This window comes from Thunnus thynnus, chromosome 16 (assembly GCF_963924715.1).
Source record: "Thunnus thynnus chromosome 16, fThuThy2.1, whole genome shotgun sequence".
NCBI classification, from domain to species: Eukaryota; Metazoa; Chordata; class Actinopteri; order Scombriformes; family Scombridae; genus Thunnus; species Thunnus thynnus.
Window position 1 is genome coordinate 24,617,129 of NC_089532.1, and position 23,851 is coordinate 24,640,979.

Genomic DNA, 23,851 nt, shown 5'->3' on the forward strand with positions numbered 1-23,851 from the left:
AGACACACAACTCAAAATGAATGCTAATGTTGCTCTTTGTCTGCTGGATGTGTAAACAAGCCACTACCAATAAGCAACTTTATAAGATGATGATTGATATGTCAATGTTATGTTTACGATTACAGCTTTTGTCATCTCATCTTAGCCAAATGATAAAATAAAATCATGCAGGTTCTAAGGAAATTACCCCTGATTGTTGGCAAAACACCCCAAACCTTGTGATTAATAGTTTCAAAAATAGTTCAGATCCTATCTGCCTTTTGCTGGACTTATCAAGGACAGACTGAGGGAATGACTCACCATTTTTGCCACTCTTTATCTGTCATGGATGTTACCTGTCTGAAAAAAAAACAAACTGTGAGTCAGTGTATAAAGTGCTGTTCATGGATGCAGATGATGCCAAGTCCAGGCCAAAAACATGTTGCTTTTTTTTTTATACCTTGTGTCATGTTAACTGTTTTTATAGATATAGAGGAAGGGAAGTGATAACAACCTTGAGAAAAAGCAAATCATTCAGAGGCAAAACAAGAACTGTGTCTAGTAAGTGTCATACATTTTGGATTCGAAGAGCAAGCCATGTGCCCTTACTGACAGGCTGGTGAGGACACTCTGTGGCTATCATGCACACAGAGTGGCAATTGGACATTTGACTGGAAAAATGTGTTGTGTAGGTGGAGTAGTGCCATACTGTATGAGCATGTGTGTATGTGTGAGTGTGTTGTGTGCTAGTGAGGTTGATGGAAAAACTGTTTAACAGTTGGAAAATACATTTATCACTCACTGAGCTGAGGTGTTGCAGTCTTGGGTATATTTTTCCCATGCTGGACATTATTAAATGTCTCTAGTTCGACCTCAGTAATGGCAGGCTGTGAAACAGTCAGAATAATTTACTTCGTTTGAGATTCTGTAGAGGAATTTTAGCTTGGTTTCTCTGGTGCAGAGACATATTGCATATTGAAGGTTGAGTTCACCTTTAATAGGAAGAGTGTTGTTCTCCAGTTACTTGATATAAAACTAAGCAGTATATCTAACAAGATAATAGATGCTGTGGCTATTGCCAATAATATACTGTATATTGTTGAAATTTTGAACATCTTGGAACATCTTTGACCAGACCTGCAAACTAAAGTGGGATGAGAAACTGGTGAAACTGAACCCCCTTGCCACTTCCTCTTCCATGACTACTTCTCTTGCTGCTCTACAGAATTGCTTCTTTTGGTGCAACACACATTCACCGCTTGAAGCACACACTGTCCTGCGTGTGTGTCCTCCCCATACAAATACAAGAACAACTCACAGCACAGTAGCCAGGATGTGCCAAGGAGAAAATCTGATGAAAATGCTGGAAAATCTGAAGCAATGAAATGTGCCCAGACACTGCATGTGTGGAATTTTACATGGACGCACATCATACTTCGCCAACTACAACGCATTGAGAAGCAGGTCGCTTGCCTCCCATAGAAAACAGACATAAGGCAAACTTTGATTCAAGCTGAACCGCATTAAGTGGGTCTTTACCCTGAGAACACACTGCTGTTTGTGACTGTGGGCTGTATTAAAAAAATTCAATTTACATGCTGTTGCTGGCCAGACAAAGCTACAATTAACTAACTTTAACATTCAGTATAAGGACAAGCAAATGTTACTGCAGCTTTGTTAAAGAGCAACATTTCAGCAATTGAAAACAAAAGTGCTTACCTCACTTTTCATCAGTAGCCTTGCATCTAAACGTGTGGTGTGTTTTCATTCAATAAGGCAAATTTTGCTGATTATACCCAAATAAACATTTCTCAGCCATTTACTTCTGGCTCTATTTCCTGAGTATGACCACATTTCTTTTATTGAAACTTGATTTGCTTGAGGGCAGAATGTTTGTTGTTGGCAAATTATTAAAGTAATCTTGAATGCTGTAAAAAGCTGTGGTTGAACTGAATTCTGCCTCAGAGAAATGTTTGTATAAGTAAAACTCCAATTCTGCTGACATACTGGCATCACTCCAAGTCATTCCAAGACACAACTCCATGTACAGTGAGACATTATAAGGTATATTACTGATAGTACACAAAACATTCAGCATTACCAAGTTCTTTTCCATAATATCACCTATATCTTCCTCTGTAACAAATCTCAGATGTTAATTTTTCATTATCCCCAACAGATGGAGATAAAAATGTTAGATGGGTTATTTAATGTCTTAATAATGAGAACGTAGACTATCTTGTACTCTAAACTGTGGATATTTCATTTGTTAACAAGGCTCAATGTGATCCAAGGTGTAACATAAAGAGCACAATGGTGCAAGTGCTCTCTTCTCTTTATGAGAGCTACTATTGTTTGTCTTTTTATGTGAGGCACTAAGGGGATTCCCTAATGTTATACAGTAGACTCATTTGTTAGCGTTAAGGATTGTCATTTAATATGTAAATTGAGATCACAGCTAAGGTTATGCTGCTGTAGGCGATGAATTAAAGATGAGTTTGCATGTTAAAGACAAGTCCTAGAGCTTCGACAGAATGTAGCGCAGGAGGCTGTGATATTTTATTACTATAACAACTGTTTCCTTTGAAACCCATTTTAGTGAAAGAGAGTTTTACCTTTTTTTTTTTTCAGTCGATGAAATTTTCATGAATAGCAACAAACTCTAGCTCCCTCCCAACATTGGAAAGATTTTGGCCTAAAATCAATAGGTGCCATCTGCCCGAGAGCCTTGTGTCAGCAGTTTAGCCATATCACACTATCTACTACATCTCTCTGATCAAGACATGGCTGCAGCTCAAACGCTTGCCCAGAATGACGGCTGGGCACAGAAACAGTGGGTGGAGAGAGATGCAATCTCAGCTTGGCGAGCGCTTTGATGTGAGCCAAGGCGTCCAACGATTACAGCAGCCCTGTCCTTTGTGGTCGGGGCTGTTTTGTCCCTTTGGGAATACACCCTGCAGAAACCAGCTGCTGGTGAAAAAATATGCGTCTTTTGTGGAACAGCAAATCGTGCTACAGATATATTCGATGGGTTACATGTAGAAGGGGGAGTCCAAATGCTGAATGTACACCATGCAGCCTGTAGCTGTCAGTGTCATCGCATGCTTCCTCTGAGATGATGCTGTGGGCTGTCTACCATTTTCACTGCCAGAATCATTACTCTGAGTGGGCATAATGAAGGATCTGCATATGAACACAGACATACACCTCATTATTATTAATTATATAAGGGAATGATGTCTTTATTTTTACCCATGACTCTCTTGAAGTGTCATGTCACCTCATCACAGTACCCCCGCTGACAGATATGAACTAGATGTCTCCAAAAGGAAACCGTGTTACAGGCAGACATCATATTTACCACCAGTGGTGACAGCACAGCCCAAGGAAGTATTCGTCCTCAGCCCAAATAGTGTTAGTCATCTGGAAAAACAACAGCAACACAGAGCATGTTATTACATTTTCGTTCAGAGCCAACACACATTGCTGACAGAGACAGTACGGTTTTTCGCCCGGAGCTAGCAGCACACTCGACTGAACATAAATAACACTTCTGAATCAGTGACTTACTGCTGTGTGTTCTTCAGCTTTCACCACCCCAACCAAGGCAATTATGGCACAATCGTGGGGCGTGCGCCCGTGTGTGTGTGTGTGTGTGTGGAGGGGTTTTTTTTTGCGCTGAACTTCCCGCGGGGGAAAAACCTTAAATCGTTGCGGTTAATCCTGTCAGAGGCATTTAGCATAAGCACATTATATTTCATTTCAATATGTGAAAGAGATGCCACACTGCCTTCGCATCTTCATATCAGCTTCTGCTCATGTTCAATTCAATTCAACTTTATTAATCCCCATGGAGGAAATTGATTTAAAAGCAAGAAAAGTGCCTCAGACAACAAGATAAGGGACATAAAAACTAAGTCATGGTTTGAGAGAGGGAGGGAGAAGCGTAGCAAGAGCATTTTACGAAACTTACTTCGTGTGAAGACCAGAGTGAAGTCTTCATTGTGTTGGCTCTGTTTTCAAGGATGCTGTAAAACCTTTTATGTGGCCAGCTGCTTAAAGTGCCCCTGTCATGTCAAGTATGAGTATAAGCAAGAGTTTTTATATTAAATCGTAGAAACATGGTGAATTCAGGGTATCTGGGAAAATAGCGGTCAAAAAGCAGAGATTTTTATTTCTCAGGAACTAATCACAGACATCTTTGAAATTTCCTATGAGAGACAATCATTTAGTTTTTCATTCCCTGCAATCACAGCTCTTATGAAAGACTGGCTTTATAAAAAAAAACCCAAACATTTCTTTTCACGTCACCCCTCTTATCATTGGGAGTGAAGCATGCTTGTGTTCCATGTATGCTTTGAAATAACAGATATTTATAAAGCCCAAAGAAACCAAAAGCACTCTTATGAAATCAATAACACTTCACCTTAACCCCAGCTTTATGCATTCTTTACAATACAATCAGTGTGCTTACAGACATTCAGCTGCCGTCAGAATGTATTCTTCTTGTGTAATCCTCTTCTCAGTTGTCTCAAAGCTTAAAATCCTTACTCACAAACCTTACTCAGTGATTGTTTTAATTATCTGTATGTCCTTTGAGATTGATAAAACAAAAGAAATCAATGAAAGATAACAGCCTGTTTAAGCACACTGTACACAAACACGTTTAAACACTTCCACAGTTAAAGGGTTGCTTCACCCAAATTACCATAAAAGATATTTTCTCACTTAATGGTATTCTAAGCAGGCAAATTGTTTTGATTTTATTTTTTCCAGGCGTGTAGATTATTCACCGTAACAAGGAAATTTTTTCCAGAGAGAGATGCCACTGCTGATCTCTCTAAATGCCATTTTTTAAATGTTTTGAGAGACAGAGACATTTCTAGTCACTTCCATTGTACTGGGGTGAAGGCAGACATTTCAGAGACAGATGTTGCTTGGCAAATGGAACCAAAACTGTCCAAGTACTGGTGTAAAGTCTCTAAATGCTGCTTTAAACAGCTTCCAAAATATACATTACTATCTTTAATACTGCTAGTGAGCCAGGCTGGTGATCTATTTTGTTTTAAATATACCTGAACCCATATGCAACATATTAACAATAGGTACATAGTGTAAACACATCTGAAAGCTTGATGTTACAAAAATGTCGCTACAACCGATTTTCCAGCTGTATTATAATGAAATGATCTGATTAGTGACAATAAACATGAAAATAAACACCATGAAAGTCACTCATGTACACTTTTACACTATGCTTTTAAATTTTACACTATTTAGACACAGACATCAATGAGCCACAGTGACAACTGATAACAATATAAGCAGTAAGGTCGCCATTTTTGTCATTGTTTTCCTACTGCACCTAGCAAGACTTGATCACAGTAGGCAGGAAAATTCTAACCTGAACAAACAATTTCCCATGTCAGATGTCAACAAGACAACATCAGACAGGCTTTAAGACACCTTATAATAAGTTGTGATGAGATATGTAAGACCTTTTTTATGCATGACAAAGTAACACTGCAACCTACTGCAGCTAGCACTCCTTTGCTGGATACTCCTTTGGGAGAAATGGAGAAACCACTTCTTTAAGAAATAATGCTTAAAACTATGATAAAACTACAATTATATCTGTCCTTTTTCATATAAAAACACATAATTTCAACAAAACAAATGTGAGCATATATTTGTAGCATGTACTTGATGCAACATTTTACAGTTAGAAATTTAACTTGTCAGCAGCGATGGAAAGAGTACTAGAATATTTCACTCAGATAAAAGTAAAATTACTTGTTTAAAAATGTAGTTAGATAAAAGTAATGAGTTGGCCAGTTAAAATGTACTCTGGAGGATAGAAAATGTTATATCATAAACAATAAAACTCCACAGCAGCTGCAACACACAAACACGCAAATTAGCATGCAGCTAATTTCAGGTCATGCAACATTGTGGGTGTGTTCAATTTGAGTTACTTAGCATACTAGCATGTTGTTGCATTAAATCAGTGATTAAAATAATTGTAATTAATGTAGATGTAACCCTTTTTAAAGATTTGCTGAGGTACAATAATGTTAACCTTCACCATAGTGCAAAATGATGTTATTTTTTGTTCTGTTCATAAACTGCTAGGCCTGGGCGAGATATGACTGCACTCCCTGACACTCCACCAGTGAATGTTAACATTCAGAACATGTACCTTTTACAGAATGCCAGTTGAGAGGCGAGTGGCACTTCGCTGGACACGGACCCCTGCCCTCCACACCGGCAGCTTTTTTCTCTGCTCCTTTCTTTGGTTCCATTCTCACACAGTTCATCATGGCTCATTCATGCAACTCTTACTCTGTAACAGATATGACTCGCAATGTAGCAAAATACCATACTTGGAATAAAAAAACTTCTTAAGTAAAATTACAGAATTTAAAAAATACTCAAAAAAGTAACTACTACCGGCCAGAGCTGTGAAAATACAAACTCATGCAACGGATGTCAGCAATAAACATTCATGATTTAATGGATCAGTGACTGCGGAGCCTGATCTCTTACTCTACACAGCTCTCTTACTCTACAGAGTAACCGTGTAGAGCGTGTGATCTCAAGCTGTTCGGTCCCCACGCCATCATCAATATTTATGAGCAAGTCAGTATCCTTTATTTAGAGCAAGTCAACCTAACTTGCAAATCCACCTGGGCTTACCTTTGAACATGATATCTGATTTATCCAGTGATAACGGCAACAGCATGGTGCCATGATATACAATGTAAAGGTAGAATTTGCACATGAGTGCTAGGAACAAGATTACAAGTAAAAGACATACAGAATGTCCATTTTGGCTAAATGTACAGGATGTCCACTTTAAGTCTCTGTTTGACTATGATTACAAACAGCTTTAGTAAATGACACATGGTTTAATCAATGTGTAATTATGTTTGTTTTCACACAACACTCCACACCATTATATAACTCTTCTGTACTTGGTTGTCTTGACCACACTCCAACACCATTTTAACATCCAAATTAGCGGCTTTTCTATATAGGTCATTGAGCTCCTGGGAGCTTTGCTTAACCAGCGCTACTAGCATTGTGACATTTTTCTCAGCCACAAGGGAGCTCTACCGAAGAAAATGGGCTTCATCTGAACCACAGTGTCGGACTATGAGGTAACAGCAGAATTTTTAACAAGGACCATCAAGAGATCAATGATTCATCACGCTTTATTTCCACTACGCATAACTCATGACCCAAGGGCTTCATTAGGCTCTTATAAATTTTTTCATCATGTACATAGACGCTCCACAAATACAGCAAAGAGGGATGTCAAGTGTGAGCTATCTATTCCAGTCCTTTAATTCACAAAGAGAGAGGAAACTGTCATTTGTTGTAAATATTCATTGTACACAGCATATACTTAAGTCATGAAAGAAGAAGGCATATATTACCAGTTCATATATTATCTTTTAATTGACAAACAAGCAAAAAAAAAAACCAAACTGCTTGTATTGAATTGTCATTTAAGTATATGCCTGAAATAACAAATTAAAGTCACCATGTCATTTAGTCAAGAAGATGATTGTGTTAATAATGTAAGTTAAGTAAGTAAGAGTCACACGCTTATAGGTCCTATATGTAAAATTTGTGAAGCAATTTACATGTATCAATTGTTTTTATTGCCAACGAGTGAACTTAAAAAATGAGACCTTCCACAACTTTTTCGGTTGTGTGCAACAGCCTGTGGACTGATTTTTATTTGAAGGACCCGGGCCGGATTTTCTGTAAAAATCCAACGGATGTGACGCATATTTGTTAAAAGATCTTCAAAGGGAAAAAGACATCACTTGCAATAGTCTTGCCCCGCTGTTTGCACCACAAGCGAGGGTAACAGGATAGTGACTGTAGCTCACTTAACTGCCACCGGTGTCACTAATGAGAAATAATTTCTGATTCTTACGTATAAAACCCTTTAATTGTGAAACCTGCAGTCAATGTATGTGTGGTATATAAAGGAGAAAAAGATCTGGTTCATTAGAACATGGATTTTTGCATCAAATTTATCGGTTATGAGTACATTGTTCTATTTAAAGGGAGCAGGCTTTTATGTAAGCAGAAATGTAACATGATTATATGCTTGTATGAGTGTTTTGTGAAGTGGCCATTTAGCTGAATGGAAATAAAGTAAGTATGTAAAGTTTACTTAGTATAGCACCTTTCACAGAGCAAAGTCACAAAGTGCTTCACAAGAGAAAAATTATGAAAAATAAGACCATAAAAAGTAGTAAAGAAAGAAAACAAACAATAAAATATAAGCAAAAGAAAATACACAAAATTACAAACACTAGACAGCCCGAGGTGAGACAAAAGCCATTTTGAATAAATGAGTCTTCAGCTGCTTTTTAAAGGTGTCAACAGAGACCACACATCGTGTGTCTATAGGAAGAGCATTCCAGTGTCGGAACCACCACTTCAAAGGCATGATCACCTTTTTTTTCAATTGAGAGCGAGGGACAACCAGTAAGCCCTGGTCAGAAGACCTAAGTGACTACTGGTGATATAAGGATGAAGCAGGTCAGAGATGTACACAGATGCCTGACCATGCAGGGCTCTTTATGTGAAAACAAGAACCTTAAAATGAATCCTAAACTTGATGGGAAGCCAATGTAAAGAAGATAAAATGGAAGTGATGTGAGTTGTCCTGCTAGACCTGGTCAAGAGCTTTGCAGCAGTGTTCTGGGCCATATGTAGACTTGCTGAGGCGGGTGAAAAAGGAATTTTAGTAGTCTAACTGGGATGATATAAAAGTGTGAATAATCATCTCTAGCTCAGGTTGTGATACAACAGACCTGAGTTTGACAATGTTTCCTAAATGGAAGAAACATGTACAGGTCAATGATTTGATATGTTGATTTAAGTTCATAGCCTGATCAAATATAAGACTGAGATTTCTAAGATTACAATGTACAGCTGAAGACAGGGTCCCAATATACTAAGCAACCTTGGAGGCTATGCTATCTGAGGCAGTGATAAGGACCTCAGTCTTATCTGCGTTTAGCTGTAAAAAGTTGTTAGCCATCCAGTCCTCAATGGCAGTCAGACAATTGTACAAAACAGTCAGTTTGACAGTCTCATCAGGCATAAAAGAGTCATACAGCTGGATATTATCAGCGTAACAGTGATGAGGGATACCTTTAAATTTGCTAATAATATGACCTTAGGGAAGCATATACAAAGCAAATAATATAGGACCCAAGACAGAATCCTGAGGCACACCACAGGAAAGAGCAGCAGTTTCAGACATGTAGGGACCGAGTAACAGAAAAAATCCTATCTGAGAGATAGGAGAAGAAGCCTTTCAGTCAGGATGCTGTGATCTACAGTATCAAAAGCTGCACTAAGATCCAGCAGCACCAAAACAGAGCACTCCTCCACATCAGAAGACATCATTATGTCATTGGAGACTCTGAGAAGAGCAGTTTCAGTGGAATGCTTCTGACGGAAACCAGATTGGAACTTATCTAAAATGTTGTGTGCAGTCAAGACAGCAGTAAGCTGTTTGGCAACAATTTTCTCTAAAACTTTTGAGATAAAAGGCAGCTTGGATATAGTCCTATAGTTTTTGGGAAGGTATGGGTCAAGGTTAGTTTTTTTTTTCAGTAGAGGCTGAACAACTGCATGTTTAAAATAGGCTGGGACACAACCAGATTGCAGGGAGCTATTTATAGTAGAGATGAAAAATGAAATAATGGTTATGTCAAGCATCAATTATGATTTCAACATGGAAATCAACTCCTAAGGCAAATCGTAAACTAAAAAAAAGATAGATAGCAAGATAGCAACAGAATCAGACAGTGTTGTAACTGACAGAGCACTGACATTGTGGGTGTATGTGATGTTGTGTGTAGCTTTATATTTTGTATGGTGTGTTCTGTGTGCTTTTTTGTTTTGTTTGTTTGTGTGAGGTTTTTTTTTTTTTTTTTTGCTCTGTACTGTTTGTTGTTGTGCTGTTGTATGTTTTGATTTTGGGGGACTATGGATGCAATTTAGCTTCGAGCTAACTCCGGTGCAGTGCATCTTTAATGTTTAAAACTGCACACTGTCCCAATCAATAAATCAAATAAAAAAAACAAAAACAAAAACAACAACAAAAAAAAAAACACTTGTTCCTTTGCTTTCCCTCTGATTTGGACAAATGCCTCTCTAATAAACTAAACTTTAGATTTTTCAATAGATTTGAGCTTGCCTCCATCATAGCAGCTAAAAGCAATGTTGGATAGAGAGTTATTGTCAATATGTTGTAATGTATAAATTGCCTTAAAGCTGCTCTATTTCATATTTTTATATTAAAACTACATCAGGGGACAACATTTTTTGGTCCAGTATTGAGTAAGAGTGCCTCAGCCAGCAGCTGCAAAACAGGCTGCAATGTTATCCTTGGGAGCAATCTTTTGAGATAAGTTTCCCTTTAACCATTACACTATGTAACACAATTTTTGTCCCTGGTTACTAAGTGTTATTTCCTAATTGCTTATGCCTAAAAACTTTGTGACCTTTTTGTGACCTGGACAATGATATTTAGAAATGTCCTATCCTGGTCACAAAAGCGAAGTTTGAATCGAATAATACCCATGTTCTATATGTTTTAGGCATAAGCAATTAGGAAGTAACACTACCCAGAAACAAAAAACAAGTAAAAATTTGTTACAGGGTGTATGTGTTGATGCCTTGTTCCACTGCCCAATCATTGAAGGTTTAACATGATGCTTCCTGACAGCAACTTCAAGTGTAAACATTTTTTTTCCACAAATGTCAAGATTTAGAAGCTAATAATTACCACTAACTCATTACTGAACTTATGCCTGGTCATGGGGACACTTGAACATGTTGTCACTTCTGTTACTGAATCTGATTGTAATGTAATATACCAAAATAATCAACATAATCCATCTGTGATGAAGTTAAATCCCGAGGCCTGGGAATGTATTACAATACAGAAAAAACAAAGGCAAATGGCAGAATTATTACCCAAAATGTCTGTTGTAAACATCCATCCCAGTTTACAGACTAATGTCCTCTTAGTTCAACTTCAACCTACCATACTTGCTGTAGCTGTGAACAGACAGTTTTCCTAGTCAGTGAAGGATTAGCTACATTTCAGATGAGTTACTTTCAGTTTTACCTACAAATATTGCAGTTTAGATAATCTGGCCAAATTCTGATTCTATTTTTTCAGCTATGACACAGTGTTCTCAGGTCTGAGGAATTTCTTTGGTGACAGCAATGTTATCACAATTAATAAGAATGATGGTTAAAACTATAAATATAAGACCCAAATCATAATAAACTGGAATTACCTTTTAAGCGAGTAAGCAAGTTACTCAATTCAATTTCATAAAAATAACAGCATATCCTTCTTCACAAGCTGAAGTATATCAAACATATACGGCATGTTGATGTTATTGATTTATGAACTGACTGGTATGACTTAATGACAGCATATTGAACTTACTAACCATAGAAGTGACTCCTGGCCTGTGTGAGAGGCCTCTATATGACGCACTGGTGACTTTGTGGTATTTAGCTTTTGTCCTGTGCAGATCACTGACCTATCCGCTCCCTCTGGACAGCTGCTGTCTCCCCTTTTATGTGACTTCATCAATCCTTGCAGTTAAGTTCTGGGCTGTGGCCACTTTCACAAAGAAGAGAGGGTCTTTCTCTGCCTGCCTGGACCTGTGGAATGATTTGTTGATCACCATCATGGAGAGCATTTGTTCACTCAGACAGCTACTTCTGAATGTGCTGAGCACAAGATGGACCTGTGCCATCATGTCTGGGATTGAAAGGGCCAACTTGACCCTCTGTGGCCCTACTGCACTGTGACTCACTCGTTTCTCTCGGTCGCTACTCTGTCATCACCTGCAAATGAAGGCTGACTCTGTAGTGTCATTTAGGAGCAAGGCAATTACTACCTGGTGTTTATTACAACTAGGGGACACTGTCATAGATATAAAGCACTCAACACAATTTGGTAACTGATCCTGAATCAGTGTATTGACTGTAAGAGAATCTGAGTATATGCTTCTTGGGGAGACATATAAACTCTAGCTGTGTCCCATTTCAGGGAGCTGCTCATTAGGACTGAAGGCTAGTAGGTTGAACTTGCACCTTCTCTCCAAATAAGACATCTACAGAGGGTTCACCATTGTATCATCACGAGTACTCTCACAGAGACAACTGACTAGAACTCAATGAATTTGGGAATTAATGAATTAGCAGTGAGGTACTGTGTTTAAAATACCACTGAGTTATTTCTATGTTGCAGAAAAAAAGCTGAAGAATCTCAGTAATTGATAATGACTTGTACCTTTATGACAGGATTCATTTTGCAGAGGCAGTCACCACAGTTTCCACTGCTGAAACCTCTGAATGAACCTACCTACCACTTAAAATGGATTCTGGATAAAAATCCTACTTTGTGTTCAATTTGTGCACATACAATAATCAAATCTGCCTCTGGGAAAATAATGGTGGTGACTGCACCTGTCACTGACTGACAAGTCAAATGGTAAGGAAAGTTCTCTTGGTTTGCTTGGCTCTGCAGTTTTGTTTTGACTGTATTAGGGGTGTGCCCAAATTACAAATACATTATTCGGCAAAGCGCAAATAAATTTGTACAAATATTTTAAAAATTATTTGTTTTCAGGAAGAAAAAAATAAATGTCAAATACCAGTGCACAGGTCGGTTACATCGCTATCTCTCTCCTCTGCTCCGCTGTTACATCTATCAGCAGGTCTCAACAAGGGGAGTCACTTCCACCTGCTACATGACGCATGTTTCCTTATTTGGACATCACTCCCAGCATTGGGTTGTTCCCCAGAGATAAATCTGAGCTACTGACCCATGCGAAGTGCTCCCAAGGGACTCTCCATAACCTGTTGTTCCCCTTCTCCTTTCCACAAAGTTAAGTTGTAAAAAATAGGCAATAAATGAAAAGTGCAAAGCAAGAATCACCTTTGAAGTTCTTCTCTACATGTTACACGCTGTGCTGTCTCTGTGTTATGGTTGTATAAATAAGTAGCGGCCTGTCGGCACATTGGCAATGCACTTGCTTGGTTTAGTTCAGGAGTCAGCACAGTTATCTATGATCTGGGAGACTCGAGTTTGAGACCCGGTGTGGGGACCTCCTTTATAAGATAATTTATTCATAAACACTTATTTTAACACTTTAATATCCTAAAATTAAAAGTATATTTAAAAAAAACAAAAACTGGATTTTTAACGCCTATTTCTACTTTTATTTGAATACAAATACAAATGTAAATAATTTTGCTGCCTCAACAAATATAGATACAAATACAAATACTGGGCTCTCTGCACATTCCTAGACTGTATCATCCATATTCAAGATCACCTGTTTGCATCACAGCAATACACATTCATGGGAGTGAGATGATCTGTTATGGCACATTAGAAAGTGAAAAAACAAAGTAAATTGATAACACTTCTCCTGTTGAATGCCATGCGTCTTTAGAGTTTGCATTAGAGCTTTTAGCAACAATAGCAGCGTGGCTCTAGGGATGGCAATTATAGCACTTGGCTCCTAACACTACTATTTAGTAAGGATTTTAACAATTTTGGACCAGAATCAGAGGATATTAGATTCAGACAGGAGGCAGAAATGGCTATTTGCAACATTAAATGACCACACGAGACAAGAAGCTGTAAACTGGTACCGTGTATTATTTTTGAAAATAAACAAAATAAATTAAATAACTTCAAGTTCAGTAAATAGTTAAATTCCACAAAGATATCTCAGTTTGAATTCAGCAACAAATTATTTCTTCTGTCACTTTTTCTTTTGGTTTTGAACCACTGAGTTCTTTTCACCTACTTTTCTGTTTTGACTGGGTGCACCCTTCTATAGGTTAACTAAATTCTCAATATCTGGATCCAACGTTAGTTAGGTAACAATATCAGAACCATATCCTGTTCAATATTATCACTTCAAAACACATTTAATCCTTGCAACAGTTCACTATTCACTGCTCTAGCAATAACAAAATCACTTTAACCAAGGTACAATAATACACCATATCAATACTATGAATACTCAGTCCACTCATTTAAACCAGTGCTGGTTATGGCTCGGTCCTTCCACAGGCACAGGGAATGCGTTTGAAGAAGAATGAAGAGGGTAAGTGTCTATTCCAAGTCAAGTCAAAAAATAAAGAGTAAAGTCAGAGTCTGGGACTTTGGATTGTGCAAGTGGGGCTGGGGGTTGAGCATGAAAGTGGTGCTGGCCTTGTGCAGTAAGATGTTTACCCTACCGCCGTGGCAGGAGAGAGGTAAGGTTGACAGTTCTCGGCTCTGGGCTCTCGGTTCAGGGATCTTCAATCCAGGGATCTAATGGTCTTGTCTGGTTTGGCTCGCCATCAACTTCAAATCAACTCAAAAAACCTGACCTGCAGTCATTGACATGGCCAGAAATGATCATTAATCAATTGCCATTCTGATTTGTCAGGAATGATTAATTCCTTAAACCTCAACAAAATGTATACATATGATGTGAACAATCAACATATTTTAAATAACCTTTACAGTAAATGAATTTCTGGGTAAAATGAACTAAATTACTATTTTTTTTCTTAACCTGGTATTTTTAAATTAAAACAATATTACATGAATTATAGACCAACAGTGTGAACTTTACACTTTATATTCTTATGTCTTCTGTTCTTTTTAAATCAGATTCACTATACCAATGAAATATAATATGTGATAAAACATAACTTGGTATGTTGCTTCTGTATTTAAAAGTTAAGTAGCTTTACCAGCCACAGAAAACATTGAGCAATTAAATACTCTACATGTCACATCTTTATATTTTTTCCAGTTGAGTTGTCAAACAGTGTTACTTTAGTTGAGCTCTACAACAGTCAGCTAATTGTACTGTTCAGCACTACATGCTAATTTTTGTTAGCTCTAGGCTGATTCACTTGAACTGGCCAGCTTAGCCTAGCATCGTGTGGCGCAGCATTTAATTGTTTACTTTTACTACGACTCACCAATTCTGGAGTTCCTCTGAGTCACTCTGCAGGTTTCAGTGAGCAGCCTCTCACACACACACCTGTATGAGCTTACAACAAAGTACAGGCTGTTACCGTTCTGTTTTGATAACATTATATGGTGTTTTTACTGTTTTATCTGAGTGTCACAGTGTCACCCAGCGTCTGACTAGCGTACGCTGTGTAGCTTGCCTACGGTGCTGCGGACCTGCGCTCTGATTGGCTAAGGCACTTCTGTGTTGTTAACTCTTTGTGACCCGGGTTACACAATGTTAGTTGGTCAGTCCACCACTTTGGTTGGACAGAAATTTCCCAACAGCTATTGGATGGATAGCCACGACATAGGGTACAGACATTTATGGCCCCCAAATGATAAAACCTTCACACTGATTTTTTCTTCAGTGCCAGTCATGAGTGGAATGCCTCGACTGTTGAAATTTGATGTAGACATTCATTTCACCCTCATGATGGATTGTAATAACTTTGATCTGTAAACACTGTACATACAGTATTAAACATAAGCATACTGGCATTGTCATTGTCAGTATTTTAGCATGCTGGCGTTAGCACTCAGCTTAAAGCACCTACTGTACCAAAGTACAGTCTCAGCTGAGTTTGAGTCTTAGCTTTAGCTTGACCAGCATGATACAAAGTTTTTGTGTTCATTGAAAAAATGCCTCCAATTTGGCAAATGGGCAAGTGAGCCATGAGGTGTTGGTTCAGTGATGTTTTTATGCTTTTTTGAACATCTACCAAGTGGTATTTATGTACGGTATGTTATTGATCTTGTAGCAACCGCACATTTGGAGAACAACCAGGCTAATCTAAAGCTTGAAAGAAGACAGTCAGTTCCTGCATGTCTATTTAAGAGAGATATGCACATTTATTAATTCAGAACTTCTAGTGTCATGATTTCTGATATTAAGTGAAACTCATTGGAGTGTAAAGGCTCAAACTGTCTCAAATTTCCTAAGTATACACAGTCTGACTTCCAGGCACTGTGAGTTCAGATTTTGTCTCCTGGCATGGCTGTCTGCATCATATCATCCTGAGAGACTTGTTCATGTTTAAAAAATACTGACAAAACTTTACAAGACATCAGAAATATTTTTCTGCAATTTGACTTCCAGGAGGATTTTCCCCTTCAAAGTTTCATTCTGTTCCAACCCATAAATGCAGAGCGGTAGATGTGGTTACTCACAGCTTAACCTCCCTGGGAGCTGATCTCCATATCAGCTGCTTCATGTTGCACTTGCTGTTGTTGTGATCCAGAAGGTTCCAGGCAGTAAAGGAGGGATGAGTAGTGAGAGGCTTATTCCTGCTCCCGCTGCTTTACATGGGGCCTGTCAAACTAAGTTTATGGGCTTGCTGGTGAGGTCTAGCCTAAAGCCAATAAAGTAGCTACAAAACCTTCATGAATATATAATTTACCTCCTGACTCCCAGTGCCTAAACCCATCTACTTGTTTGGTTAAATGAGAAGTTCTTTCATTGTTCAACAGAGTTTTATTTAATAGTCTCACTTGACAAGTGTTACACAGAAAGGCCTTAATTTAAATTAAACATGTGCTGAGTTGTTCACTGTCAGGCAAATATGACTTAATTCTGACCCAAAGGTCAGTGCCATTATGTCGAAATGTGATGCATTTTCAGCCTGTCCCTGACTGTTTTTCTCTTGTTTAAATACCAGAGTATCTTCACACACACTCCACTCTCAGACTACTCTCAATCATACATACATCTCAAATAAATTAAACTGCAAACTAAACTATTGGATGGCTCAGCCAGTAGCTCTAGCCAAGTCCTGACTTTTATCATGGACCTGATGTGAAATGTGATGGACACTCTCTTTATGCAACCTGTCTAGCTTTTCATTAACAAAGAAAACTGATGTTTTAAAGGGGTATTCCACTGATAATACACACAAAGATCAGTTTACTTGCCACAAAGATAACTTCTGTGGTTCTGTGGCTTTAATGGAGCTTTCTAAGGACTGGGAAAATAAGCCTGGATAATGTCATCAGTGTTATTTTGGATTGGACATGAGACTACAGTTGAAATGATTAGTTGATTTATGATGTCGATTGACAGAAAGTAAATTAGCAACTATTTTGATAATCCATTAATCGTTTGAGACATATGCTTATTACAACTCCTCAAAGTGAGGATTTGCTGCTTTTTGTTTTCTCATATAATAGTATAGTGAATATTTTAGGAATATGGACTATTGGATGGACAGAGGAGGCAATTCGAAGATGTCACTTTGGGCTCTGACTTTAAAACATTTTTCTGACATTTTTCAATAGTTCCATGTAAGGCAGATATATAATGTAGCACAACAAGCTAGTGAGGCATTGTAAATGGAACTGTGTTCCTGTGGATGCACAATGCCGCCTGCCTTACAAAGAACTGCTCTGTAGGGAAAACATGATCGCTGCTGCTAGTCTTTGGAGCTGTTTCTGAACAAACTACCGTGCCCAAACCCTTCGTAATGAAGGAACATGTCACTCAGTGCAGCAATGTGGCTCATTGATGTGTTTTTAATAGTTTTTGGATGTAACTTAAGCACATTCAGAATGCTGCTTCTACAGTCCTAACAAAGATGAGTACCTGAACATATGCCAGTTCTCAGGTCACTGGATTCCAGTGATTCATAGAGCTTAAATTACTTGTCTATAAATCTCTCTGTGGCCTAGGACCAAAATACATTCATGATTGTCTTTTACCATTTGAACCCTCTTGGCCTCTTGAGTCCTCTGCTAGTGGTCATCTCACTGTTCCCATAGTCCACACTATGGAGACACACATAGTTACTATGCAGAGCTGGAATATAAAGACTTAACCTGACTTTGACTACCTTTAAATCCAAGTTAAAAACTTTTATGTTCTCCACTACCCTGACTTAGCCTGAAGCATTCTTCACTGTACACCATGCAGTTAATTATTTGCCTATCTAGGATTTATTTCTCTGTTTGCATTTTAATTTTTTCATATAAAATGTGCTCTACAAATAAACTTGAAGTGTGGAATTCAGTGTTTTTGGAATTTGAACAATGCTGAATAAATGTATGCATGGATTCACACTCAGGATATCTGAGTATTTTTGAGTATTCTTTTTCAAATGATCCTTTAAAAATGTTCTTTCATAAACCCTCCAACTTTATGGAAATACAGTGCTAAATCACTGGATCACCACTTTGGATTTCATGACAATGGATTCTTTGAGATAGTCCAGTGGTTTTAAAGGGTTTTAGGAAGTAGGCTGATTTTCTCAACCCATAGAGGAGCATTTAAGGGGGACATGAAACATACATGTTTTTGTATCTGTAGTGCCCATCTGCATTAGAAAAACACCTTACCTAAAATCAGATTTTAAAAAGTTGTTAAAACCACAGATATGACAAATTTATTTTTGTAATTTCTACCTAGCTATCTACCTAGCAAGCCGACATTTTGGAGTGACATCATTGGGATTGTTGGTTCTGTTGTCCAGTGAAGGCAGTGAAGTGTTTCTGGGCTCCGTTTGAAATTGATGTCTAGTTTCTATTCTGGTCTTTACTTTGATTTTTCTATTTTTACAAGGTGCTATAATGGTTACTAGTACTAGTTTTAGAGACTGATTATCAACTGATAGTATCTAAAATATATGTTCAGTAAAAGGCAAAAGCTAGACTACACTGAAATACTGAAAAATCGCCATATGCATAAATATATTATTTGGCCTACTGCTGCTACTATTGGTATTGCTATTAGTGATATTGTTGATTGTTATGGTCATGTTGGTCATGAATAAAACCATTGTGTAGTAAACAGGTAGATCTGACATCTGCCAATAAAAAATGCTTATTTAGTTGTGAGCCAATTCTGGGGTGGTAAAAAAACAAACAACAAAAACAAGTCAGACCTCCAGTTGTTTCCTAATGGATGGTCAACACTCACACAATAATTTACTTTTGGAACAATATCTTACTTTTTCAACCCAAATTATTGTGCCTTACATTGGTTCGTGATGGCTACGATATACTTTATTGCATGCATTGCAAGAAGAAGAAACAAGATGATGGTGAGGAAGATAATTGAGGAACGTCTGGGGATTATCTCATCTATGGAGTCTAAAGTCTGGAGTGTCTGAAGTGTGAGCCTGACTAACTGCTATGGAAAACGTGGAGTCACGGTAAGAAATGTTTCTTTGGAGGTGTGCACAGGGTTTCTCTTTTCTTTTATAAGTTTATATTTATCATGTTTGTTATATAATTGTTGATTAGAGTGGAAATCTAAATTATGTTAACTTCATTGACTGCTTTGTAGCCACTTTAATCATTTGGTTTATCTTCACCTGGTTTAGAAAAACAGAATGGGTGGAAATTAGTAGAATGATAGCATTAGGGTGTATTAGAAAGTAAGGTGTTGGGTCACCATGAGCCTCCAGAATAGCTTCAATGCTTCTTGTGTGTGTCAAGTCTGTGTTCAACAGGGTTGAGATCTGGTGACTGTGAGGGCTATAGTATATGATTCACATCATTTTCATACTCATTTAACCATTCAGTGACCCTCATGCCCTGTATGAAGGCATCTGCATTTGTCATCTTTCTCCACTTGTGTACTTCTTAAGTTTTTCTTTTAAAGGACCAGTATGTAGGATTTAGTGGCATCTAGTGGTAAGTTTGCAGATTGCAAAAAAATGAATACACCCCTCCTCACCCTCCCCTTCTAAGCGTATAGGAGAACCTATGGTGGCTGTGAAACTTGCAAAAAAATGCGAAAAGCCCTCTCTAGAGCCAGTGTTTGGTTTGTCTATTCTGGGCTACTGTAGAAACATGGCAGGCTCCGTGGAAGAGGACCTGCTCCCTATGTAGATATGAAGGGCTCATTCTAAGCTAACGAAAACACAGCAATTCTTATTTCCAGGGAATCATACACTTATGAAAACATACTTATGAATATTGTATTCCATTTCTGTCAAGTCCGTTCTGCTAGATGCCACTGAATTCTACACACTGGACCTTTAATTACCAGTCTGTACATGGTTTCCTCTAGACAGCAACACTTTGAAAAGAAGAGCACTTTACCTCACAAACGCTTACTGGCTAGAAAAAACCTGAGTACACTTTTAAACTGTTTGAAACTCTAATAAGAATCCAGTGAAGCCCTGACCGCTCATAAAGTGCATCACTCATCTGCACATTCAGACTAAAAAGACTGAATGTTTGACTTTTGTTTGCTTTGGGCTCACTATGAAAATAATTATAATCATGTCAAACCAGGGGGCGACCGTGTTTATGCAATTCATTCATTCATTCTTCTCCCCCCCTCGTGCAAGCAGGGCATGATAGCTGCAAGCAGCTCTCCTCAGAAGTAATTTTGTTTGAACTAATGAGCGGAGAGAGAGAAGCCGGCTCGGCGTTTGCTTTTAAACGTCTTTGATGAATGACTCCTGTCCCAGTGGCTCACGTTGTCATTAGCTTGACACCAGATAGAAGTGAAGTCCTAAAAGAAAATGGAAAATTGATTTACCTCAATTTTCATCCGGAGCAAATAGTTCATCCCCGTAATCCCACGCGACGGTGCACAGAGCGATTAGAAAACTGCCAGCGTGTGCTTCCTGTCGCGCTCATGTGGAAAGACACCATTCTAATCAGCAGTTATGCCATCGTTTCACTGTGCTGCACCAGTATTAATGTGATATGAAAGACAGTCACCAAAGCTGGAGTCTAATTTGGGCGACGTTTCAATGGGACTTATTTGGAAAGCTGGTTCTATTCTAATTGTATTAGATTTGAGCATATGTTCTGGGCCTAAGTGAAAGAAACATTTGGGGATTAATGAAAAAGCAGAATATTTGATTTTCTGAGCCTGGACAAAATTATGATTACATGGCTATACTTATAATTTATGGAAAGTCTTGTACATAAATAAATTAAACGCCAGTGTCAGGCTCTGCTACTGTCAGTGCTTCCTGTGATGCAGGATATCTTTCCCAGGCCAGTATGTATAAGTATCTCTAAGTGAGTCAAAATGCTAAGTGCAATTTTATTTTAAAATTAAGAATAAGTGCCATGCATAAACATTCCTAAGGGTTGGTGCTTGGTTTCAACTCCAAAATGTATTAAGAGGGCCCAAGAGCTCTCTTAAGTGAGTTAGGAGTGACCAGCAGAGGCAGCAGCTACATATTTTACATATTTTGGAAAGTATAATGATAACAAGGTCTCTCCAAATACACACACTACCCATACAATATGAATAAATCTTGACATGACGGATTCAGCCTGAATGCAATCAAATGTTCATGTTAGTGTGATTATTTAATGTTCATAGGAACAATATCTATGTCAATTATAAAAAGTGTAATATGACAAAATAACAAATCAATATGATTGTAAATGTATCATTTTTTGATTTTTAGGTCAACCTCTGCATTCTCAGAAACATGTATTTGATTTACATAGCTACAAATTTTACAAAAAGATCTTCACAGAGTATCACTTAACATGGTTATTATATTCATCTACCCTGTAGCAGTGTTTCCCCTTGGTTGAGAGGTTTAGCCTGGCACGCAGCTACACATTTCTCTGTTTTCTATTTATCTGTTTAGCATCGTCAGGCTAGGCTAACCCCTTGTTGCTAACTTTGGAGCTAACCCCTTCACTTTTCCAGCTGTTGGGGAAACAACAAACGTGACTTTTCATGGTCTTGACAAGCTGCAGCATTTATTAACTGACACACTGTAGTCTGTACAGTACATTTACCGCCAGCCTGACAACTTACTGCTAACCTTTTCCTCTGCTCTCTCGCTTAACCACTCACTTGCTTACGCTCTGCCCTATTCCTTAAAAGCAGCTATGCTACCTGCAGTTTCCCAGGCAACGACACAGATGTTAACTCACGTTTCGAGACAGCGCTGCTCAGTGGCTCCCAAATGCTATTGATTTGCAAATGAGTGGATATTTGGCGTTACTTTTGACATTTAAAAAATTATTTTTTGGCCCGGCGGGGGTTCTTGTTGGCTGTACTATTATAGGGGAAACACTGCTGTAGAGTTTTTGACCACTAGCAGCATTATGGAGGAATGTTTTTATGAGTGGGTGACCATTTTGCTTTTACTGTGTGTGCACATGAGGACGCACATGCATGCATGCAAGCTTGCGGGTGACACAACACCTCTGCCAATGCTTTCTCACTATTCTGCTAAATGACAGTTGTAGCAGTAATATGCAAAGATGTGTAGCAATGGGCTAACAAAGGCATTAAACTGACTGCAACATGCTAGAAAACTAGCTATGAAGGATTTAAAAATAAAAAAAAACACATCTGTCAGACCTCCAGGATACATACACAATGTGTTTTGGTGATTGACACTGAATGTAAACAAAATGTAAACAAAAACTGACATTGTCAACATAACAGTAGGGGAAACATACAGGCTTTCAACTTGCATGTTTCAATATACTTGATTATGAAAGTCTTGGATACAATGAATGCTGAATAGTCAGTAGAAGCTGTGAGGACTGATGTGATGAAGCCCTGACAAGCCCTCACCTCTGGAGGCCTGCTATTGGCTGATTCAGTGCTTGAGGGAGGGTATTCTTGGTGGACATAGGCTAATTGTAGTCCTTATTTCATTTCATTTTTCAAATCACACTCAGACTTTTCTAACAGTTTATTTTAGCTGCTTTATCAAAGCCTCTAAATCCTTCTAAGATCTTTTTGACACTTAAGTCAATGTTTAGGATCGGGAAACAGGGAAACAATAAGAAGAGTGAGGCTAAATGAGCAGAGGATACCATCTAGATAAAATACGGCAAACACCATCATTGCTTCTTTTATTGCACATTGACAGTGTTCACCATCTGTTACTACCTCTCTGTTTTGACTTTATGGATTCTGGTTATCTCAGCCAGAGGCAGGATGCCATTTCAATGTAGACAGCTCATCAAGACGAGTGACAAGTGTTGAGGTGTGAACGTGACCAAAGCAGGCAGGAGAAGTTGGGACTAAAAATACATTGTTGAGTGTAATGTACATACATTGAGTGTTCTGGCATCAAGTGTTGGCACTTTAAAGAGCAACCTAGCACCTAAATAGCATTTTTAGCACTAAAAGAGCAACATGGCTTGTATTACCCTGTAGGTCTACAAATTTCAACATTTTCTGAATGTCCACCATCTGCTTACAGCAGAGGAAAATCATTTTTGCAGTCTCATTTTGGGCTAAAACTACCACCTGTGTTGAACCTCTGGTAACCTCAATCACAGATGTCAAGACATGTGATTCACATTTGGCAGCTTGAAAAGTTTTCAACAAAAATGTTTTCACCATCAAGGAGAAATGGCTAATCCATTATCTCAACAAGTCCACAACATTCAGTTTAGCTCCTCACCTCCTGAGTCACATCCTTCACATGTATGCCAAGCAGAAACTGTTTGGAAACCTATGTTCATGCGCTATATAAATATTGATCTGTCCTGTTACGGAAATGAAAACAGAATGTAGCCACGGAAACTTATCTAATAGAGCTTAGTGAAATCGGTCAGGAAGACAGCTTAATTTGCCATATCGCCTCTACTTTTCACTTATTGCTTATCATGCTATGCTCCAAGCTCTTTTCTTTGCTCCTGTTTTCTTCTGTTATCAAATTCAAATCCACATTGGTTTGAATCACACAGCCAACAAGCTTTATTTACCCTCTCTTTTTCTCCCATGAGGAATCCAATTACTAAGTGTGTTCATTACTGTAGACTACCACATGCACCCAGTCTGCCTCCAAGATTGGATGGATTGCCATAGGCATGATCATATCCATTTTCAGTTATTTCTCA

General features: G+C 38.3%; 2 long non-coding RNA genes across 2 annotated transcripts; both read right to left on the reverse strand.

The window, feature by feature from the left end:
* Positions 1-927: 927 nt before the first annotated feature.
* On the reverse strand, positions 928-12,275 carry LOC137200220 (uncharacterized). Its single transcript, XR_010931928.1, has 3 exons — positions 11,484-12,275; positions 6,179-6,322; positions 928-3,402 (listed from the first exon to the last, which is right to left on the reverse strand). It is a non-coding gene; the product is annotated as an uncharacterized lncRNA (long non-coding RNA).
* A 1,416-nt stretch (positions 12,276-13,691) lies between these two features.
* LOC137199953 (uncharacterized) lies at positions 13,692-17,303 on the reverse strand. Its single transcript, XR_010931889.1, has 2 exons — positions 15,037-17,303; positions 13,692-14,433 (listed from the first exon to the last, which is right to left on the reverse strand). It is a non-coding gene; the product is annotated as an uncharacterized lncRNA (long non-coding RNA).
* Positions 17,304-23,851: the final 6,548 nt, after the last annotated feature.